The 19,692-nt window shown below is 39.8% G+C and overlaps 1 protein-coding gene across 7 annotated transcripts in view; it reads left to right on the top strand.

Annotated features, from left to right (window-relative positions):
* The window catches only part of DLGAP1 (DLG associated protein 1), a 451,293-nt gene that overhangs the window by 112,188 nt on the left and 319,413 nt on the right, over window positions 1-19,692 (top strand). The window contains exons 3-5 of one of the 7 annotated variants that reach the window (XM_075416408.1): window positions 4,987-5,141; window positions 9,382-9,544; window positions 10,631-10,800. The exons of 3 other annotated variants lie outside the window; for them this stretch is intronic. The gene's annotated coding sequence lies outside the window, so the exon portion shown is untranslated. The remainder of the gene's footprint in view (window positions 1-4,986; window positions 5,142-9,381; window positions 9,545-10,630; window positions 10,801-19,692) is intronic. 3 more of the 7 variants (XM_075416409.1, XM_075416410.1, XM_075416411.1) reach the window with 3 other exon arrangements.

Genomic DNA, 19,692 nt, shown 5'->3' with positions numbered 1-19,692 from the left:
ATCCCCTTAAACTGCACAAGCCTTCTCAATACTGTCAGAGACCACATATTTACATTGTACACAGGAGCTGTCTTGCCTGGTCAGGAGTGCGAGTTCATCCCTCTTCAGTGCATTTTGCTTCAACGAATTCCATAAAACAACACCATAACAAAGAAACACTCTATTGACTGATACATAGGTTGGTAGCAGGACTGTCTATCAGCAGAGTTTAACTCTCATGTCCTAAATACAGAAATATATGAATAAATGAATTAGGTGGTTCATAGGCCTCCTCCTGATCATTTGTCTATCTGTAACTAGAATTTACTCCTTACAGCCATATCCTAGCAGGAACTTATGCTGCAAAGTTCTCACAGATGAAAAACAAGCTACATAGAGTGCAAAGAATACTGACATGCCCAACTGCAGTGAAATCTTAATCTGTGTTACTATTCCACATGTGAATAAAATGAATGAATAGCACTGGTGTAAAATTCACCCTGCGTTGCAGTGCAGTGACAGAAAGCGTACCTAATATTTCCTCTAAAATTAAATATGCTGCATAGGGTGTTTCACTGCAATACAGTATAGTATCCATCTTATGTTTTTAGAATCCATATATCTTAAATGTCTGTGTGATTTAACATATTTTTTCATTTAAGAAGAGATAAGAAACCCCCACCATTTGCAATTTAAAAAATACATACAGCAAAGATAAAAAAAGCAAAACCAAACAAATAATGTGGACATAAAAACTAGAGTAGCCAGCTTTACACCAGTCTTCTCACTACCCACTCATTACGTCCTTGTGCATCATCATTCAGCTTGCAGTTCTCACTCATCCACAGCAGAGAGGTGATCTGGAAGGGACATGAATGGCTTCACTCTGGCCCATGTCCTCACCAGGGCAGGAGAGCTAGCAAGGCTGGAAACTGTTTTGCTGCAGCTGTCAGCAGCAAATTTCAGTCTTCCTTGTGCTCAAAGGAATTGTAGCTCATTTCTGAGTGTTGAAGCAATGCTGTTTTCCCTTGCTAATACAGACTGTGTCCCTGGAATAATCTGCTGTGGAGCAGCCAGCAGGGGAATATGAGAAATAAGTGCTGGGATACATACATCAGAACTGACAAGAACAGTTTTAGTGGGACCAGAGTGATGGACACTTGAGAAATGTGCAAATTGTATTGATAGCGTGACTTATCCATGTTTCATCCATTAACACATACTTACTTAGATGATCCATTTTTAAAGTAAAAGCCTCACATCTTATGTAAATGTGCCAGTAGGTTTCAGGAACCTGTTGGAAATGTTCTCAATTCTGCCTTTCTGTATCTAGCCAAATCTGCCTTGAGAAATCCAAACAACCTGGTATGTTTTCAGCATGCCCTGCCCGAAAAGCAAACGAACCTGGGACAGAAGAAAATAAGGTCATTTCATCCTGTTAATAGGATAAGACAGCACACTAAGGCATGGACTTAACATGCCAAATGAAACAGAGGATAGGCTCATTCATGGTACCACTTTTGTTAGCAGACTTTCACAGGGTGTGACTAGGTAATTAGTATGGTCTCCTCTCCACATTGTTAGGTTGCACATAGATAATTTTCTCTTAGGCCAAATGACTTTATTCAGACCAAATAATTTCCTTCCTCAGAGACTAAACTTGCGGTTCAGAGAAGAGGAAAGATCAACGCATCTTCAGTGCGCAAAGCCACTGCCACAGTAGGAAATTAATTATCTAAGACAAGCCTAGATGGTCCTAGCAGGCACTTGAGGTCCTGTGCTGCAGAAGGTGGCTGAGGAAGTACTGAAAAATGAGAAAGTAGAACTGAATCTCTGCTGGTTTATACTCACCAAGGAGCTGAGCAGAGATTAGATGATGAGGTAAAACCACAGAAGTTGTCATGACTGGGTTGCACAAATGCGAGCTAAGACTGGGCTGGGAGACTATCTGCTTCCTAGATGGCAGTTCTCCCCTTTGGTAATTGTATTTCTGTTTCTTATTACAAGACGTGATACCTTGTAGAAAGAAACTTGGATAACTACACCTGTGTGTTTTGTGTGCTGAGACATTTTACAATGTTCTGAAAGGAATTCAGGAATGAAGTGGTTTGGTTTTGGTTGGTTTTTTTTTTTAAGTCTTAAATAAAAGTCAAGTGTTTTGAAAGATGTGTGTAGGTATAAGAAACAAGTGAATGAAGATAACATAGAGAATAAAAGAGTTTTTATTTTTAACCAGTGATTAAGTTTTTACAATTTTCTCTTGTTACAGTTTTTGAATATAAAATAAGCATGGACAAATACAAAAGACTGTACAATGACAATCAAAGACAGTATGTTGTGACTTTCAGTGTGGAAGTGTCTTTGTGTAGTACATCTTTTTATTATGTTTATAAATATGCATGCACCTATTCTGATGAGTAGAATTAGAGACTCAGAACTTTAAAATTAACTGTTCTTAATATCTCCTATTTAGCAGGCTGGTTAAGTAGTAAAGACAAAGTTTTAGCTCAATGGCACACAATGAGGAGTAGAGTAAGAATGCACTTAGCTAAGGTAGGCTAAAATTTGTATCTAACCAATATCAAATACATACAAATTCGCTGAATGTTAGTTCTCAAATGGTCACATTATTAAATTGTCGTTATAGAGATACCCTGACTGTAAACACTCTGGCTATAAATGCAGTCTGTATTTAAAAGATGTTGGCTATAAATGTAGTCTGTATTTAAAAGGTGTTGTTGGAGGACACTTGCAGTAATTAAAAATACGCTATGCAAGGGCTAACATTTATCTTACTGATGGTTCTCATTCTTAAATGTCTTTTGAAATGAGCCAAGTTGTTCTGTACAGATTCAGAGTTTTGAAAGTCAGTAGAATAATAAATGTTATAGGAACCCTTTCTTTTTTCCTTCTTCAGGGAACTAAAACAAATAGTATACCTGTTTCCCCTCAAACTCTTTGACTGGTTTCACCACAGAACAAAACATGTGCTCCACATCATAAGGACTTTCTGTAGAAGCATTGAGGAAACACTTAATTTTTGGATGGTATGAAAGTCAGCAATGTTCCTGGTGGCCATAAAAATGAAATCTTTTGAAATGGGTTACATAACTTGCTGTGAGTGCAGAAATGGCTTGGCATACATGTTTAATGGTTTCACCTGTGGTGATGCTTGAGGTCAACCTCCAAGCCATAATGCTGAACTCTAATTAGTGTAGACAAGATCACAGCACTGGATTTCAAGGGAATGCAAGATAACCTGCAGACAAATTACCACTGAAGTAACATGTCAGGTCTTGACAGTATGTTCAAATCATTTACAGAAAAAAATGCATCCATCGACTCCAATGTTTTCTAATATTTTGGCTACCAAAACATGTTGTGCCCAATAGGTAGCTAGACTTCTGGGTAAGTGTAGTAGTGGCACTGTAGCTGGAGGGTTTATGGTAATTCCATAAGCAGCAGAGTGTCTCCGTAAAGGAGAGATAAACAGCTAGTAATCCTCATAATTCCCCACTGATAGCCTATCCATCTCTGCTATAAATTAGAAAGCCCAGAGATAAGGAAGGCTAGGCAGAGTGTAGCTCACAGCATTAATCACAGTATTAGGACAGCAGTGTGCTCAAATTCAGTGTCCAAAGGGCCGGTATTTCTCTCCAGGTTAAAGTGACATAATGTAGTTTGGAATACACATTGATCGAACTGCCAGCCCAATGCAGAGACGGTTTTACAGAAGATACTGTAAAACTAAGCTATCAACTGCAGACTTGGGAGTAATATGTTAATTTTCACTGTGAGGGTTGCAGCTGTGATTTTGTACGCTCTTCAAGTTTCCAAATTATGATTTATTTTTTATTTTTTTTAATATGTGTTTAGCATTATTTAGATGGAATTTGGGTCGGTTTGTTCTCAAATCTCTTTGTACTGGGAGGAGATTGTGAAAATAGTTCTGATCTTTTGGAATCTGCATGTGGCCATATAAATGCACCGGTCATGTAGTCATTGTGTGCAAATTCCTATTTAAATGTAAAATGTGAATGGGCACCTTTAAAAATTAGAAGTTAGTTATTAGTTCTCAGAAGCATATGGTTGAACTAAATACATTTCATCAGAAATTTTCTTGATAATTACATTTCATTGTGGTAGTATTCAGATGGAGAATCAAGAACTGCAGTTTAGCCTCCATAATAGTATGGCATATATTCCAAATCCTATACAACATTTGATTTAAAATACTTAATTCCAAAAGTGGATATTTTAGGCCTCTGCATTTTATCAGAGACATTTTATGTGTTCAGATCTCTGCTGCCTCATTTCGATATCCTTCTGAATACATTCACCATAATTGTACTCTGGGAATGCAGTTGATGTGTGTATTATTGTCCCTTCAGTCTTTTGAGTGGATCTAGTTCAATGAACTGCTGCTTGAGGAAAAGTTTTGAGGAAGAGTAAGTCTTTTCTATAATTGATAGCACTTCAACAAACTTTATTCGTGCATGCATGGTAGCAATGCACAAGGCTTTTGAGATAGTTAAGGTGTTTCTGTCATCTTGTAGGTTCTTGCTTTGAAGTGACGATAGGGTGTCTGGTTTTGCAGTAATGAGAAAGGCTAAATGGGAATTTGTAGAGAAAGGAGCTCACTAACTACAATATGAAAAAAGCCTCCTCAACAAAATCAGAGAAACACTTTAATGCATGTTCATAGGGAAAAAAAGAACAATATACCTGGAAGGAACAGCATTGTAGGAAAACGGATCTTGTTTAAGTGTTTGTAGTATTGTGAAAGGATATGAATTGACATCTGACTGTTAAACACGAATAGCGGACTAAGAACAGGCATTGGCAGAAAAAGCACCATTTTGTCATCAGCACAGAGTAATTTAGACACAGCAGATACAGTAGCAAAGTTGAAGATTCACACAGCTGCAAATAAATAGACATTTATTTGCAGGATGACATTTATATATTAAATAGACATTTATATATTAAATAGACATTTATATACAGGATGACAGCATTAGACAGAAGATGGTCCCAGAGATACATTCATGAAAAAGCAGTTGGAGCAAATATACCTTACAGCGAGATATAAAGTTCACAACTGGAAACTGAAAGATGAAGCAAAACACCAAGCCACGAAGCGCAGAAACTTCCAGCAGAAGGTAAGACTTGTGTAAGACATTCATGGAAAGATATTTTGCAACACAGATCAAAAAGGGAAAGTTAGCACTGGGTGACAGCAAAAAAATACGTATTCAACTGCATACAAAATGTCTTTGTACACAGCTAAGTTCTGAAACATTTTCACGAAACTTAAAATGTCAGCTTGTTAGTAATAATGGTCTGATCAACCCTTCCACCGGACAGAAGTTTGAGAAAAGAAGTAGAGATTTTGAAGCAACTTTTTCAGTTGTATCAGTGGACTCTTCTACAGCTTATCGGTCACCATGGTTTGTGCCTGGACTACAACCAGCGGAGCTTCTAATGGGAAGGTGAATAAGGACTCTTGCATTTGTAGTAGCTGTTAAGCCTGAACAGAGAGGGTTACCCAACTGAAAGTGAAAAAAGCTAAACAAAAGGTTGCTGTTGATACTTTGAACTGTTGGAAAAACTGGCAGAAACCATTAGGTAACAACTGAAATTCTATAAATACTTTTCGAAAGTGATATGCTTCAATCTTTATTACTTTTCAGGACATCCAGGAGAAAAATGTGTGCCTGATGGTCTGGTAGCTGGAAGTAAAATTCTCACCTCCTTTACTTCCCCGGGGAAACTAAACAGTGATGAGGATACACTTTCAGAAGCTGTTCAGACCCCTCTTTCCCTTCCAAAGTACTTTTAGGAAGAAAAACATATAATATCATGTAGGGCCATTGCAATGCGGATAAGTGAACATAGTATTTAGGCTTCTGGATCTGAGGCATAGGGGTTATATTCCTGTTGTGTTTGTAAGTCTGTAACAATACTGGAGTGCATGTGTTAATGATTGGTAGGTCCATTATGTTTCAAATTATTCAGCATTGCATAGTCAAAGCAATGCTGCCATTGGTTCCATGGTGTCCTCAGTTCTGAGCACTTTGACAAATTATACGAAAAGTCTTGTTCAAGACACCCTTGAGATGAGGAACACTAATGTAGTAACCAACTATGGAAAGTTTGGTTCATTTTATTTGCTCTAATTTGATATCACATGGGAATTCTGTAGTTAGAAACAATGCACTTTTTGAGGGGGGGAGTGTTTGGCAGCTTTAACCATTAAACAGTCCTTTTCTTTCTGTAATCTCTCACCCTGTTCACTCTGCATTTTTCCATGTTCTGCATAAAATAGCGAAAGTGTACTGCAGACAGCATGCTCTTTGCCTGTGCAGTTAAGTTTCATTGACATGGCAGCCACAGACTGTCCCGAACAAGACAGGGTCATTGGGAAAATACGTGTCATCATGTAGTTGTACAGAGAATTGTAGTGATCAACAGAGGGCACAGTAAGCTTAGAGAAGCAACAGTCTGGTGTCCTGTAACTTTTCAGACCTTGTTTTACTAACCTGTCTGAAGTTATTTTGGGGAGTTCTAATGATTTATTAGTCTCAATAAGCTCCATGATTGCTTTTAATTTATTTCTGATCTCTAAATTTGGGCACTTTATGTCAGTGTAGCAGTGATGGATATATACATTGCCTTTTTGTTCACGACGATATTGCCGGTTCACTTGTGTGTCGTAGGTGCCTGCTTGAGGAACTAGTTGGCAATGATTCAGAGATCTTTGTCTTGCTATTATCTACTTAAAAAATACTGTGGTATCTGAAGCTAAATCAATCCTCTCTTTTGATTAGCCCTAAGTAGGAAAAAAGGAGAGACTAACTGATGAAACTTTCTGGAGTATAGTTACAAACACTGGCTGAGCAGATGTTTACACTCTCATGACTGGAAACAGAACTGGTGAGACTTGACTTCTTTTGTGCAAGTTGGTGCCTGAGCTAACAGGTCCTACCAAGACAGCCATGCTGCTTCAAGAGACTTCAGCCACTACACGTGCAGCAACACTGAACTATGCCACATGGATTTGTGGCTCAGGTTACAGACAACTGCCCCATTGTCTGCTACAGACACCTTCAGTTCTAGTTATAAATATCAACTTAATTTTCTGATAGTAGTGGTTAAGATGAAAGGAATCATTTTCGGTGAGCTTAAGACATGTTGAGAATATCCAAATGTGGATACCAGTATTGTAAACCTAGGAATGAAGATTCTTGTGTTAGTTCAAATGAAGATACAACGTTTTCATAAAATTTAAATGTGGTAAAGGCTGTGTGACCTTTTCTTTAACTGACCCTTTTAAAGCACAGCTGGAGAACACAGAGTTGATATTTACATTTACACCAAGATGGAATACTGTACCAGACACTTAGCTAGATACTTGAGCTGAATTCTTCAGTGTAACAAGGCTGCAGACCTCATTGTAACATAATTGCCATCAAAGGACAGGAGGGAGTGTCACTAGGTAAGCGGTTAATATTCATATGGCAGGAATAAATAAACTAAGCAAGCAAAATGTTTTAGAACATGTCAAAATCTGCAGACATTCATTTATATAAAGTTATAGGTCAGGCTGTAGTTGCTGTAATGATGTATATATACATTGGGAAAGGTTATGTTACTTCCAAGGGGATATGACAGTACTTTGAAGGCCTGCGAAATGCCTGTGAAAAGGAATTACATGTGTTCCTAAGGGTGACTGCATTGAATCTGGTCCTCGAAGTCATTAAAATAGAGAAAATTCCTTCCTAGTCAATCTGTTCACTGAGTGATTACTAACCGCTCTGCATATGTAATAGCATTTATTTTCCAGAAGTCAATCAAAGAGTATAGGCCACATCCTGCTATTCATTCATGTTAGATGGTAATGGTAGTTTAAAAAGTGCTTCCAGTAACACTGTAGAGATTTTTCAAGTTAATAGCTGGCATTCTTAAAGTTTTCTGCTTTGAGCCTCTTGCTTTGTTGTTATGTTCTAACAGAAAGTCCTCACATCTGGACTGTGAAGAGACCCTACTCTGACTGGGTAATTTTTGTGCAAAAGTTTTGGACTCCTCTTTCTTGAAAGAGGTTGTCTTTTCTAAGTTGCTGAGTCAGGTGCTTTATTACCAGAATCCCTTTCAGAAAGATGAGCGGTCATTCCTGTACTTCATAAAGTTTGTTAGATTTTCTCTTCCTCTCCCAGTGAATTGTCAGCATGTTTGTCTTTTCCACCTTTCTCTTATGCAGTTCTCATTCCCATGATTCCCTTGAGCCTCACAGTGTTGAAAATCTGTTGTATGTTGGTTTCATTTTGCCTACTATCCTGAAATTAATAAAGTATTTTTTGTCAGGTAGTAGCCCATAACATTTCTTGAAGGACAGTGTGGCTCTGCCCTGCAGAAGGGAAGCCAGCATACACCTTTTGCATCTTGGACAAGTCAGAACACCACCCAATTTATCCCTTTGATAACCAACACATGGAAAAGCAAGAAAATTGAGGTGTACACACAATGGCCTCTTGTCCAGAGTGAGAAAGCAGTGATTTTCACTGAAGTGCTTAGTCTCTTCTTCTTTCAATTCCTGTCAGCTGTTTGCCATATTGAATTTTACACAATAAAATGGATTTTTTTCAGTTATTGGAAAACTCTTCTTACAGTTGAAAGTATTTTGATGCAGGAAAAAAGAAGGGAAATGAGCATTTGAATAACACTTGGTGGTATTTTGGTTTAATTTGGGGAATATCTGGTATTGCACATATTAAAAAGCCTAGAGACTGATTTCAGCTGGGACTTCATATGTGAAATTATGAGATTGGTGTGGGGGGAATCTTTGTCTTTGCTTCCTCGAAAAGCATCATGTTTTCTCTACTTTAGACCTTCATTTAGAGATGAGAAATTGACACTATGACATTATTTCATAGATGCTAAGTTGCTTACAAATGTACCATCTGCAAGTAGTAAGCTTCAAGGTGCTTGGAAAAAAGCAAAATGTAATAAAAGGTCATCTGAAATAAAGAAGTGTCAAACAGAAAGGGTGTTTTAGGTTAGAAGTATTCTAATTTATCTTTGTGTATTCTAAATTGTCGTTGTAGTTCGGCTCAGAAAGGCTAATCTTTCATCCTCTAATACTAGGCAAATTTCAGTCAGTGCTGAATTCTCGGGGCATGATTCTGCTCAGGACTGTGGATAGGCAGTTACCGGAGAAGTCAGCAAATTGCACATGTGAATCCAGAAGCAGTATTTGCCTTTAGTTGCAAGGCTTGCTTTAGTCAGCATCGTAGGAGAGAGAATTGCACCTCGGGCAAGAAAATGTGACTGTTTAATGTTGGAGACAGATCTCATGCTTAAGCCCAGAATCTGAAGTATAACTGTTGTTTGTTTTTATTTTAGCAGGAAAAAGAGCAATAATCCCAACTGGCAGTCCAAAAATAACCAGATTGGAGGGTGGAAGGAAAAAGAAAGGAAAGGGAAGAGAAAAATGGAGAAGTAAATTGTTATTCTGTAGCCACAGTTCCCTTGCAAGGAGGAGCGGGAAGGCAGCATTTTATCGGTGGTATGTGGAAAAACAGTGTTTCAGTGATGTATAGTGACTCTGCAAACACTACTGCTACACCACAGCATTTGAAATGGTTAAAGAGATACGTGGGAGAGAAAGGGGGGCACATCATGTTCAGTTCTCTTCTGGAGATGTTAGTATCTTGTGGTCAGTTGTCTCATAAATTTCCTTAAGTACCTCCTGAATATTGGACTGTTGTTGTTTCTAGTAATTCACTATAACGTCACCTCTTCCCATTTCTTTGGTAACTCCTGATCTCGCATAAATAGTTCTAGTCTAGGTGGTTCAAGCACTGGGAAAGATTGATTCTTTACAATGAAAGATGGTGGTGCAGCAGCGGATTCTTATTTGTCATTCCTCTTTCCTTGATCATCAGATTATTCAGGGTTGTGGATGCTGTGGGATAATGGCATATTTAGGCCCTAATATGTTGATATTGTGCATTTTCTTCACATTTTGCAGATAATGGCTGCAAGATGTGGCTGATAAACCTCAGCCAAAATGCAAGGAATCTTATGAGTCTTGAGATGGATTCTCCCATTTTTTTCTGATTCAGAAGTGAGCAGTGATATGATATTATTTGGGGACTGGAAATGTGAAGGGAGAAAAGTAGAAAATATGAGACTGTAAAAGTGCTCTGAAACCACTCTTGACGTCTGTTGCTTTTTTACTCATGAAAATAAATTTAAATGTTTTCTTCCTGAACGTTTTAAAAATTCAATATATTCTTTGTGGAAGGTACTGCTGCTAAGTATTACGTAAGCTGTCTTTTTTAAGGTTTGAAACATAAATACAACACAGTGGAATATTTTAGAAGTAATGCATACATTTTCTTTTATATTATTTTACTTTCATTTTATAGCTTTGTTTTATAGTATATGTTTGGAACTTTGACCCTTTCTTCTAAATTTTGCATTAGTGATTGCAGTAAAAGTTCCTTGTTTTCTCTGGTCATTTTTCTTCCCTATGCTGTAAAATAATAGATGGCAGCATGTAAGGATGTTCCTTCAAAACTGAGTAGTCTGGAGAAGGCTGAAATAACCCACTCAAAGACTGTAAATGCTGCCTCTTGTTTTATTGCAGAAGCAAATGCAGAGTCCTGTGTCTGGGCTGGGATAACCCCGTGCAACAGCACAAACTGGGAGGACATCTGGCTAGAAAACAGCTTTGTGGCTGCTGGAGGTGTTCAAGGACAACAAGTTGTGCATGAGTCTGCAGTGCCCTTGCAGCAAAGACAGGCAATCATGTCCCAGGTAATATTAGCAAGCATAATCAGCAAGTCCTTCGCTCTATTTGGCACTTTCAAATCACATTAGCAGAACTATGACCAGTTTGGGGGTCCCCAGTAAAAGAAATACATTGACATTTTGGGTTGAGTCCAGCAGAGAGCTACAAAGATGGCCGTGGGGCTGGAGTGCATCTGAGGTTGTGCAAGGTGAGGCTGAGAGAACTGGGTTTGTTCAGTGTTAAAAAGAGATGACTGATGGGAGGTCTTATTGCTGTCTTCAGCTGCCTGGGGCGTACAGAGGAAACAGGGGCGGACCTTTTTCAGAGGTGTATAGTGAGAGGACCAGAAGCCACAGGCAAAATGAAACACAGGAAATTCTGACTAAGTAGTAGGTTTGGGCAGAAATTACCAGGGGTAAAATCACTGGAACGAATGTCCCTAGAGGCTGTGGGAATCTCCATCACTGGAGTTACACAGAACTTGGCTGGACTTGCTTTGAGATGGGTGCTTGGACCAGACAAGCTCTAGAGATTGCTGCCAACTTACACTGTTTTGTGCATACTAGTGAAGTGACAAGAGTGAGATAAATTGGATTTCCAACAGAGCTATGTAGCAAAAGAGGCATCCCTTAGTTAAAATTGCATGAGTATTCGTAGGCTGCATTTTGTTGTGTTTTTCTGCTGAAGCTCTTCCGGCTCTTACTTTTAGCTTAACTTACTAGAGGATGTTTCTATAGTTTCTGATTTTAAAATGGGTCTTGATTATTTCTATGTATGTCAATTTGCAATCATAACAGTAAATCTTTCTTGTAATAACTCTATCAATTGATAAGGACCTTAATGATCCAGTGCCCCATTTCTTTGTAGGCTTTGATCAATGAAGTAGATAACAAAATCAATTTCTGAATTATTCTGGTTTGGGTTTAACTTGGATACTGTCTGCAAATAGTAGAGGTGATTTACAGTTATCTGTGTCTCAGTTTCTGCTTCAGGCTTTCGGCAAGTTCCAGGAGATATGAAATGGATATGAAAAGCTATAGCAATATTTAGAAGGCTCTTTTCAGAACTGTGATTCTGGAAACTTGTTCTGCATGTAGTAATTTTAAGTTCTGGAGAACAAGATAAACAGCTACCAGTCTTCCAGACGAGTGAGACCCAATGTAATGCAGACTCTGATGGCATTACTTTGAAAGAAGAATGCAAAAAGTACATTTTGTGTAGCTTTATTTTAACTCACTTGCTTTGAACCGATTTGCAAGATGTTGTTTACTATATGGAGGCTGCTTTCATGGGCCTGCTTGAGAGCTGAAGTTGCTCAGCATTTCACCTACTTTGAGCCCACACACCTTGGTCAGCCATCCAGCTAACAGAAACATCTCCCAAGCAAGGATTTCCACATACCAATGTGACTTATCTGATTCATGGTTTATTTATTGCCACATGTCAGTCATCTGCACATGTGGGTTTTGCACTGTGTTTGGGCCTCTCCTTTTAGGAGGGGTGCTTGGTATCTCTCCTGAGCTCGTTGAGGACTATTCGTTCCTCCTGTAGCAGTGCCCTGGTGTCCTTCTCCCGGGAGCCCTCACAGCAAGCTGTGAGTTGCATGAGTTATTGTGATGGAGGCAGCTCATTCATTGATCCATTGATGCAGGAGCCGCACGGCCCTGCTATGGCCCCTCAGATCAGACTTTGTCCATATGTGCACAAGGAAGATGCCAAGAAATAACATCGTCACTGCTGAATCAGCTCATTCCGCTTGCAGGCTGTTCCCTTCGCAAGCAGTGTCTGGCAGGTGGGGCACCAGGCATGAATGGCCAGGGTTAGCCTAGCGATGGCTGCCCTGCTTTCAGGAGGGCGAGTGCAGGAACCTGAGTGCACTTGTTGTGCAGTGCCAACAGATTGGGCTCGGCACAGTGTCTATGTCCACGCTTTCTAAACCTTGGACCACGATTACAGCTGTGTGCATGGGTGGGCTGGTGTGTGCAGAAGACGCAGTCACTTCACAGATGATGGCCTGGGTAGGCTTTTGGTGTAGCTGGCATAACTCTGTGACGCAGCCTGATCAGATGCTCAGGGCAGCACTCGGGCACTGCCCTCTATGCTGCTTCACTAGTTTATACTCTTTTGCATTAAGTAGCAGTGGAAAGTTCATGTGGTCGGGCTCCTGCTCCCACTAAAGTCTGTCAGTGGTGCTGGAAAAAAGAGAGCCCATTTACTGTGTTAGTATAATTCGGATTATTTTGAGAAGGTAAGAGAGAAAGAGAATTGAGAAAGTGAACTGAAAGGAGGGAATGTTGTACAAAAATAAATTCTTTTTGTCTGATTTTGTAGTCAGTACCTCATTCTTTCTTGGATAAGTTGGAATTACAATTTTTAAATAGTAATTTAAAATTAAACTAATATTAAACTCATATATAATCAGTCCTTAAAAGTATGTTAACTAGTAACACACTCAGAGAAACACTAACGAATTGCCCACTTCCTGAAATGTATATACCTCCTGTGAACTCCGCAGACTGCTGTAAAAGAACTGTGTCATCAGCTTGGCCAGCTGACAAGGCATATGGCAAACTCTTTTTGATGCCTGTTATCTGTAGTGATAGCTGTTTGTGTAGCTGTGCTATTCACTGAGCAAGAGTAGAACAGTGGTGCAGCAGTTGCTACTAACTGGAGCAAACTGCAAAAGGACAAAAAAAAAAATTGAAGACCAGCATTTTAGAAATGTGAGAAAAAGAAAAGCAGTGCAGTCACCCAGGGGAGTTTCTATAGCAGCAGTAATCTGAAACACCCAGGCACGCTGCCAAGAGCTCCAGTAGGTTGTTAATCAAAACTTCCAAGTCTTCTGCCAATCCAGGGCCCTCTGAGCATCAGAAGGGATGACTGTCACATAATGATGTGATATTTAACTTCCATAAAGAAATTTTAAATTTTTTTGATGAGGTGTATTCTTGCTGTAAGGATATGTTTCTTTTTCAACCTATAAAAATATCTTTCCCATTGGACTTTCAACTGAAGTAATATATTTTTATAAATTAATACAGTTAATTTTTCATAAACTTACAGAATACTTACCCTAGAGAATATATTCTCTTTTATCGGCTGCAATTATTTGTTCCAGTAGTAATATGCAAATCCTATAATTTTACCTAGGAATTAAGTAAAGTAGTACTAAGAAGATTAAACAAGTGTCTGTTGATTTAATTTCAGTGTAAAATTTAAGTAAACTCTGTATAAGCACTCCAGTTATCTGTATAGTTAACAACAATATATGGCTTTGCTTGAGTCATTGAATTAACTGAAGAATAACATCAGCCACTTCCTCTTTATAGGGGCAGTTGGTTTCTTAATATTATCACACGATAGACATTTTTTTCAGCTGATGCTGACAAATCCCATTATCTAGGAAATGTTTCTATTGCGTAATCTTAGCAATGGTGAAGGCAGCAGTGATTTCAGTCTTTTCCATCTTAATTTTCTGGGTGATGGATTTTTTGTTTCACTCAAAGGAGGAGGAGTAGGCGGCAGGGCATAAAAGGCAAGTATGCACTTTGGCATCATTTTCCCTTCCTGCTGCTTGCCTGGCAAGCCTATGGCAGTCCCGGTGAGGATGCCAGAGGGAGGCCAGGAGGCAGTGACTGTAACCACCGGCCGTTCATACCAAGAGTGTTCCCCAGCACCTCACTGTTTGCTCAGCTGAGGGTGAGGCCAGAGTTAATGTACATGGTCTGGCACATATTGAGGGGAAATTTGCTGTTAAAGGAATGGCTGAGAGTACACGGGGATGCCGGTGAGCTTGGAGAGTTGTGTTTTATAGGAGCTGTGCTGCCATAGAAACGGAGAGATTATACGTAAGCTTTGGCTTTCCATGTAAATAGCCATAATTGCCTTTGGCCTGCCTAAATCTTGGGAGACAGAGAGATATATGGGGCTCAGGAGAGAAGAAGTTCCCCCCCTCTGTTACCCTATTTCCCAAAAATACCATATTCCAACAGGATTCTTTTGAGGGAACTGTTAAGAGTATTAATGAAACAGAGCATCCGGTGTTTTTTGTAGAATAACCCATGTCAGATGATTTGGTGAAAAGCTTTCAGCAGTGTAGTTTTCAGCCTGTCAAAATGGAGTAAAGGAATTTGATGTGGAAGTACAATTCTCTGAATTGCTTTATAGGACTCATATTTCAAGTTGTAGTTGTTATTTATCCCCTACATTTCTGCTTACCAGAATTCCAGATGTTGGCAGTAGAGTCGTTAATAACATAAAGATCCCTGTGCGACATGATAAATCAGTCTGTTACAGGCCAGAAGGCATAGTTAATGGCCTTAGACAAAATTGATGCAAAGTAATAAACCTTAAGAAGCTGGTATATGTAAACTAAAATACTTTCAATCCAATAGGGACACTCTTTAACTCGGTAGTAGTTTGCCTTTAGTTCAGTTTGTGACGTTTACACTGTAGCTATGTAAGAAGTATGTGGCTTGTCTTGGTTCACTCACTAGTGTAGAGTGCTGAAAGAACCTACGTATTTTAATGCAAACACAGGATGAATAAAACCAAGGCTAACAACTTTAGATTCCATTGAAAATGAAGCTTTACCCAAGGGTCGGTAAATTAATTTCACAGTTTTGCCTATCTGGCAACTCTCCTGAAAGGCACAGCTACAGTTCTGTCAAACATGGGGTGTCTGTCGATGAACATAGGTGCAAGACGACGTTAATCTAGCTAAGTGACAGCTTTGAGCATCATGAGTTTCAGCGAAGGCTGGAGACCCCAAGTAAATACTCAGAATAGTGAGTGGTCTTGAGAAGCCTGTAGCAGAGTGTGTTTGGCTATGAATGCGCGCAGTGCTCTTCGCAATTGCAAGGAAGGTTCATTTCCACATTTCATTTTGGACTTTTTAGCTGTCTGGAAACAGGGCATCTAGTCTGAGCTACTGTCGGGGTGCCTTATCTAGCCAGTGGAAGAGTGGTGATACATCTTGTCTTAATGTGTCTAGGTGAAATGACATGTGCTGAATATCACCCTTACAGTATTACTAGCCTGCGTATTCTTTTCTGTAGTGCAGTCCGTCACAGGCCCCCCACAAATGGTGTGTGTCTTCATGTCTTGCACTCTTGCTTCAAGAAAGACGATCAAAAGACCGCTTTTTGAAAGAAAAGGGTAGAGCTGGATTGCAATTTTGTCTTCAGGATAGAATGGAAATTGTAAATTTAAATCCAAATCATTCAGTCATTTATGTAACAGACACAGTCTAAATCGTGCTTGTGATACTGGCAGTCCACTTGTACAGCCATAAATTGTTGATCTGCTTCCTGCGAATATCTTGCCCTTTCTGAATTATAGTGAAATTATTTACTGTCTAGTTCTTTCTCAAATGCTTGTGTCATAGAGGCGTCTTTGTTAAGAATGGTACAGGCAAAGACTTGTTCAAGGCATTTGAAAGCTAGAGACTCTGTAAGCGAGTTCAGTCTTCTAGGTGATATTGGGTTGATCAGTTTATAAAGACCACTTCTTCACGATGGTCTTCTTCACGGAAACAGAAAAATAATTTGTACAGAAGTCCAAAGTCTTTTGGATATTTTTCAGTGGTGTTTTTCTAGAAATCCAATTACAAAATGATCAGGAAGCTGTTCTAATATCTTGCCCCTGTAAAAGGGTTCTTTCTTTTGCAGCAATGGATTTTTAATGACAAAGATGCTTTGTATTGGACCTGCTTTAATAAAATGGAGTAACCTCTGTGAACTTTAACTATGGCTGAAATTGCTGCTTTTGGTTTGGTTTTTTTGGATCTGGCAGACACTAACGGTTTGATTTTCAATTTTAAACAGCTGTTCCTTTTATGAGATGTGTAGTGCGTTGCAAATGTAAATTTCATCTAGGAAAAGCACACAGATTTTCTACTGCACTTGGTACCCTGGCATTCTGCCCCAGAATGGGGATAAACAAGGACATACAGGCCAAAGGAGGAATGTACCTTTGATGTCAAATGCAGTTTGGTTTTAATGTCACAATTATTGCAGACGCTTGAATGATCAGATTTTAAGGTCAATCTCACATGCACTGTGCCAGCGTTAGGAAGGAGGAGAGTGGGAAGGGCTGGAACATCACTGGGGATCACTCACTTCTCTCACAGGTGTTTCCAGCTCTTCCGTGAGGATGGTAGAAACAAATATGTCACCGTAATCCTTGGCTATAGGAAAAACAGGTTTTTGTTCTGAGACCCACATTTACAGCCATCATTGATTCGTATCATTGTGTTACACCTTTCAGCTGATCTCCTATTCCCATTATTTGTACTAACAAGAAAATGAGTCTCCTCTCTGAATCGCATTTAATATATCATTTCTGTTTTTCACATTCAGCCCACATGGTGCTATGTCTGAATAAAAGCAGATTGGTTTCCTTTTTTAGTCAGACACTCTGGCTAACCCTTATATACACAAAAGAACTACATCAAAGTTACCACCCACTGAACATACACATTTTTTTCATGAATCAGGTCCAACTCGTGTTTAATGGAAGCTGTTTAAGGGATGGGGTAGCCTCTTCGCATGTTATACAGATTCCTTCCCACTTTTCAGGTTCAGCAACAACTATTGTTGGGAGCTGAAGAAGCCATTTTCCTACCAATTCAGGTGAAATATTAGTCCAGCTCCTTAATAAGCTTAGTATTTACTGTATACTGAGGTAGTAAAGAACCACTAGAGATCTTGAGTGGAATATAAATAGATTACCTTTTATTGGGTCTCAATGAGAGGAAGTTGAGAAATATGTCAGCTGTTTAATTATTAACATTCAGTATAAATCAATAGCAAAATAGGCTTTGATGGTGATCTTCAAAAGGGTTTTAATCATTAATCCCCTCAGGTACAGAAAGCAAGCCTGAGCACTAGGGGTTTAGCCTGTGTTTCTCTTAACTGCGCTGGAAGGTTACCACTGAGATGTTGCACTGACATTAATAGCAATAATTAAGATAGCACCAGTCATTTAAACATATTGGTATTTGGGGCTTTATTGTTACTACGTGGTACACCTGGGTAATTCCTGAAGCACAGATGACAGACTAATGAAGAATATTCACATAAATCCCATTGAAATTAATTAAATTGTATGGTAGGACTATCTGTAGATTTTGGGCCCATGTGGTGCACATGCACAGCACCAAGTGCAGTCAAACAAGTTTACAGTTCTGTGTGAGAGAGGTGTTCCCCTGCCACCTGCCAGGATAATGATGATCACATGGGGTCTCGGGGATACCTATGGATCCTGATGCCTTCACCAGTCCAGTTTTACAGTTTGAATTTGCATTTTGTTTGATATTACAGAAAGATATGGTGTGTAAACCCTTGGAGAGTGTATTCCCTATTTGTGTGCAAAAGGTATTCTAAGTGTAGTGGGGCAGGGAGGATGTGTGGGATGCAAAGCAGGGTGGGGCAGGGGGAGAGCAGTTTAATGCAGGAGCAAGGGACATTGAGAGGAAAGAAGAACTTTGTAGTGGAAAGTACAGACTAAGGGTTGCCAGACTTTCTGGTGCTTGAAGCAATGTGTTTGAGAGCCACAGCTTCCTGATACATTCCTTACAGCTACCCGAAAGAGGATCTTCCACTGTTCCTGCCCAAGTCCCACTCCTTCATTCCATATTTCTGCTGCTTCAGCCAACTCCGTGTTCTCCCACCTTCCGGCTGCTGTAATTCTGTGTTGCCTGCCCTGTTTCTCATCCCTAACATACAAGCTGTATCCATACCAGGTTGCCGATGCTCCAGAACTGCCTCTGCCTCTAAGCTCTCCTCTTAGGACGTGCACAGCTCCTTGCACGGCTCTTTTTCCCAAGAATCTCTATCAACAAGAAGCTGGAGGCTTGGAAGATGGACTTAGGGCTGCAGCTAGAGTTATGCTTCGAATACCTGCAGTATCTCTGCAGTCACAGCTAGTCTCTGGCTCTGAGATCTTGCGTGCTAGCCCGAGGTGCACAGCCTGGTCTGTGGTCTGCAGTGCAGGCTCCCAGGCTAGGGGGAAGCTGTGTCGTTTGTGCTGAGACCCTGCTGTCAAAAGAGCTCTGGCAGAAACGCACTCCTTGCAAGCTGTGCCTCAGCACTCTGCTCCCTGATTTCTCGTGTTGCCCAATGTGCCTACAGTCAGGTGATGGTCTGCCATGTGAATCCAGCTTCATATATGGAGTCTTTGGGGGAAACAAGGCAGAGAAGGGATGGGGAGGGCAGCAGTTGCTGTCTGCAGGCCACGTTGGCTAGTAATCCAGATGGTGTCTGGATTTCCTTTCAGTGTCACCCAGCGCCTGGGAGGTGGGCTCACTGCTGAAGTCATTAGGCCAGCTGGTTTGCCTCCTGGGCTGTGTAAACATGTTTATCAGCCACTGGGTTTTCTGATACATTGATGTTTTTTTACAATGATGCAACCTAAACTGAACCTGTGTACATAAACTGTTCATATAGTCAATTATACTACCTTTGCAACTCTGACAGATACTATTTAAGCTATAGCTTATGTCGTTATTTTTAATCCATCTGTTTCAAGGGGTTAGATAGGAAATATTTTCTTGGGTTAGTTTGGGAAACTGATCCTCAAAAACTTTATTTTTAAGTTCGTGTGCTTTATACCATATGTGCAATTTGCTCAGCAAGATTGCTATCCCTTTAGTTATTTTCTGGTATATTGATAGTGGTCATGGAAAGAGATTTTTTATTGTTTTGGTAAATAAACCTCTAACAGCCACACTAAAACTGTCAGAGTGCATTCTATTCTTCCTTCCCTTACCTCCCCATACACATGCTTTGCTATTGCTATTGCAGTGCCTCCTTCAATTCGATGAATAAGTGGACCACTTCCACAGCTCATGCCAGCCTATGTTGTTTGGTGTGGGGTTAATAGAACACACTGCTGTTTTACTGCCTATTGCCAAGTCA

Source organism: Opisthocomus hoazin, chromosome 3 (assembly GCF_030867145.1).
Source record: "Opisthocomus hoazin isolate bOpiHoa1 chromosome 3, bOpiHoa1.hap1, whole genome shotgun sequence".
Taxonomy (NCBI): Eukaryota; Metazoa; Chordata; class Aves; order Opisthocomiformes; family Opisthocomidae; genus Opisthocomus; species Opisthocomus hoazin.
This window is presented reverse-complemented; position numbering and strand designations above follow the sequence as displayed.